The 4,271-nt window shown below is 36.7% G+C and overlaps 1 annotated feature.

The window, feature by feature from the left end:
* Nucleotides 499–2,492: an enhancer, noted in NCBI's record as "VISTA enhancer mm1555". NCBI's record gives its function as "enhancer in: hindbrain (rhombencephalon)[3/6] | midbrain (mesencephalon)[5/6]" and the evidence as "EXISTENCE:transgenic organism evidence [ECO:0001131][PMID:17130149]".

Here is a 4,271-nt window from a genome sequence, read left to right as displayed (position 1 = left end):
TTATGAAAGGAACTTTTGACTTCTGAGTAGTAACAATTTCTGAATCTGGAAGCAATTGTTAGTCACTCTTTCAAATTGTAGACTGGAGCAGTGATTTTCAGAGTATATCTCTTCCTTCAGCTCGGTATGCATATTCTAGATCTAAACGTCTCTTGTAAACAAATATACATAGAATTTCATATGGCAAAAAGTACAAGATATAAAAATACACTCATAACTGGAAGCACAAACGTCTGCTTCTAGAAACTCTGAAGGACTGAGCAAGGTTATACTTTTCCTTAGCGTATTCTTCATCTTTTTTCCATTTTTCTTAGCTGGAATGCAGCTAGGTGCTACAGTGTCAAGGAATGGAGTTGTCTTTCATTTGGATATAATATATTAATGGCAAAATATTAATCCATTCATCACCTTAAAACAAGTCAGTAAATTTTGGGAAAAAAACAAATCAGTATCTCCTTTAGTAACAGAAATCACATGTCTTTTGTAAAGGAGCTATTATCTCCATGGGTTTCTCAGCTGAAGTTAAGAATCTAAAAATGATTTTCATCCACTTCTCATTAATATGCAAAAATATTCAAATTAGATAGTAATTAACCATCTACTCAGTAGAAAACCTTTCCATGATAATTTATGATAAACTCAGTTGCTGCTTTGATTGAGATTGATTTTTTTTGGTGTTAGGAATCTATCATGAATACAAAAAAGCACCTGAAAAAATATTTTTAAACACCTAACTTACTGCTCATCTAATTACATAGTAGCCATGTCCACAGAAACACATGTGCAGCTGAGGTTGTGGTAAATCGTATTCCAGAGCACAGCTTCTTCGGATGACTCAGTCTAGCTGACTCCTATTGTTTAGGGCTTTATCATTGTTTAATTCCATTCAGCCAACTGTCACAGTCTAGATGTGACTGCCTAACTAATGCAGAATTTCAATACAAAAGAGCCATGGCCATCTTCACATATTCACAAGATGAATTGATTTCACAGGCTACTTTGCTCTAGGGGCTTAGTCATGATTTGTAAACAGACTTCAGCTTTACTTTCTGCACATGGAAAACAGACCTCAGTAGTTGGTGATGAAAGGATTCTTGTGTGCTTGTCAGGCCAGGGAAAGTCATTTTCATTCTCCACAACAAAAGCTGGAGTTGAGTATCAGTGACCATAGGGTATGCAACTAGATCTGAACACTGAAGACTGCTATTCAAAACGTTGCTCCCTGCAAGTAACAAAACCATGGGGACACAGTTAGTAACCTCCTGTTAGCATGGTTTCAATATACACAAAAGAAAACACCTACTACTTTCAGTACCTACTTGGTTACACAGATCAACTCTGGGTGAGAATTCCTGGGGCAGCAGATAAAAAGGAAATGCTGGCTCTGCCCAGCTGCCCATGGATGCCTCAGTCATCCACTTAAAAGCATGTTATTGCAGGAGCAGAACAGTTCACCAGCTACTTTTTCCTTCTTTCCTCTTTTTTTTCAAGCTTTCACCTTAGCTTGTATTTGTATGCGATAAAATTTTGATACTATTTCATTTGTTCTCTGACAAGCACAATGGAATTTACGTTTGTCATTTTTCAGACTGACTTGGAGGCCTGAGTCATGTGGTTATTGACAAGTTAATCAGTCACCCTGAGGAACAGGGGTTGTTCTTTCTGCTTTTCTTTTTCACTCACTTGAGTTTCCAAATATCTCTCAAAAATGACCTACAGCAGATCCATCAGGTGCTCTACCGTCTGTCAGTTCTTCCTTGGTACTATTGTGTCTGTCTCTGTGGAAGACATTTAGACATTTCCCTTTAAAAGGAACTGACGAGAAAATTCTCTCTCTCTCTCTCTCTCTCTCTCAATCTCTTTCTCTCTCAATCTCTCTCTCTCTCTCTCTCTCTCTCTCTCTCTCTCTCTCTCTCTCTCTCACACGCACACACACACACCACACACACACACACACAAGCACACACTCCATACCTGTAATTCCCAAGAATTCCCTAGAACCAAGCAGTTGATCTCCAACCCCTGCAAGATTACATTGTATCTTCAGGGAATGGGGCAAAGGGGGAATGATACCCTTAAGTGGCTGGTCTTGGGAATTTCCTGACAAGGTGAAATATAGGGTAATTAGTAAGTAACCTGAAAACATTGTTCTGCATCTTCCCAGCAATGTCTGAGAAGGGTAATTATAGAGTCATGTGCATGAACCTAAACAAAGAAGAAAATGGGCATGAAAAATAAGCCAAACCTTAGAATGTTTTGGAACCTGAGACTGGAAAGGTGTCTTTACAAAACTGAGATTATAAAATGATTGGAAATTTCAAGACCCTGCCAGTTGCCATAGGGTACAGTCAGTTCCTAGCATAGATAATATGCATGTGCATCCTTTCTGATAGGATTGTAAAACAACAGAATTGGCCACAAGCGAGGAGTTGCTGTGATTTGTGCTTTATGATGGCCCCTCCCTTCCATTTCCTGGTCAGCATTCTGGGTGATTGTTCCATTTAGCACATATTCTCTGGTTTGTTTCTTTTGCTTCAATTCTATTTTACATTTTCCTGTACCAAACTGCATTTGCCATCTGCTGATCCAATTACTTATACAATCCAAATCCTTTTGAGTCTGATTGTTTCATTCCTCATTATTTGTTCAGCCTCCAGTTTTAGTATCCTTGGTAAACTCTGAAGTCTTGTTTTCAATACCTCATCTGAATATCTTATATACAATACAACCCAATTAGCTCAAACTTTGGATTTTCCTAAGGCTACTTGTGTCTAAGTGGATTTATATCAATAGAGTGGATGTGGATCCTTAAAAAAAGCCCAACAATTCCCTCTTATAAGGACAGCTGACCCATCAAGAATTGTATCATCTTTTTAAAATTAAAAGTAGTTAGAAATGAAGTAGGATAGGGGGACTATCAAATACTACTGTGTATGAGAACAATGCCATCATCACTATGACTATCATCATCTTTCCAGAATTGTTGGTATGTAATTAGCAAAAATTGCATATACTTAATATATACAAAGTGGTGTCTTGATATACACATTGTAAAATAATTACCATAATAAAAAATTATCATAGCTATTACCTTTCATAGGTAATTTTGTATGATACATTGAAAATAAAATCTACTCTTTTAGCAAATTTCAAGTGGATAGCACATTGTTATCTAGTTAGCATATTATAAGTTAGGTTTCCAGAGTTGCTTCATCTTATTATTGCAGTCTATAGCCTTTGGTCAACATTACCCAATCTACTTCCGGTAGCCATCCTATGCTCTCTGTTTCTACCCTTAGAAATTTGTAGTGACCACACATCAATGATACTAAGCAGTATCTGTGTTCTGTCCTAACTTAGTACATTTCTCTCCTCAAGTTCATCCATTGCAAGATTCTTTTCTTTTCTAAGATTTGATATCATTACTACATTGCCTCTTTAATCCACATTTGATTTATTCATTTATCCAATGACTGACCTTCTTTTCCAGATCATAGCCAGTGTGGCTAATACTACAAAGAACATGGAAGTATAGTTAGTCTTGTAAGAGACTGTTTTAATTTCTTTGCATACATAGAACTGGCATTATTAATCATATGATAACATTTTTAGTTATTTTTTAAGACAGGGTCTCACTGTTTCTCTGGTTGTTCTGGAACTCTCTGTGTAGACCAGTCTGGAATTGAACTCATAGAAATCTGATTCCTGAGTGTTGTAATTAAAAACATGCCCCACTATGTATAGCCCACCATTTGTTAAGGCCCCTCATACTCACAAATAATGAGTGTTCTTTCTCTTCCTCTATATCAATATTTATATTTTCATTTATATTTATATTTTTTCAGCTTCTGATAATGGCACTTCTATCAAGTGTGAGATAATGGTTGTGATTTCCTTTTTCCTGATGATTACTGAAGTTAAGATTGGTATATCTTCAGAAAAATGTCTTTCGAGACCCCTTACTTACTTAGTACAGAATATGTGGATTTTTTTTCTTATTGAGTACTATGTGTTCCACATACATTTTGCTGTAAATTTCTTCAGCTGTCTGACTTACTGTCTTCTGTAGTCAGCCTTCACACACTTTCCTGTTTCCCTTTCTGTTTAGAAATCCTTCTGTCCTGCTTCCCTGTGGGCTTCATTGGCCAGAGCCAAGTACAAAACTGTCCTGTTTTAGTTGAGGAGCTATATAGGTCCATGTCTGATGTTTAAGTTGATTGAGGTAGAACATGTAAGATAAGACTATGACTTCAAATTATGCATATGTGCTG

Source organism: Mus musculus, chromosome 11, assembly GCF_000001635.26.
Source record: "Mus musculus strain C57BL/6J chromosome 11, GRCm38.p6 C57BL/6J".
In the NCBI taxonomy this organism is placed as follows: domain Eukaryota; kingdom Metazoa; phylum Chordata; class Mammalia; order Rodentia; family Muridae; genus Mus; species Mus musculus.
This window is presented reverse-complemented; position numbering and strand designations above follow the sequence as displayed.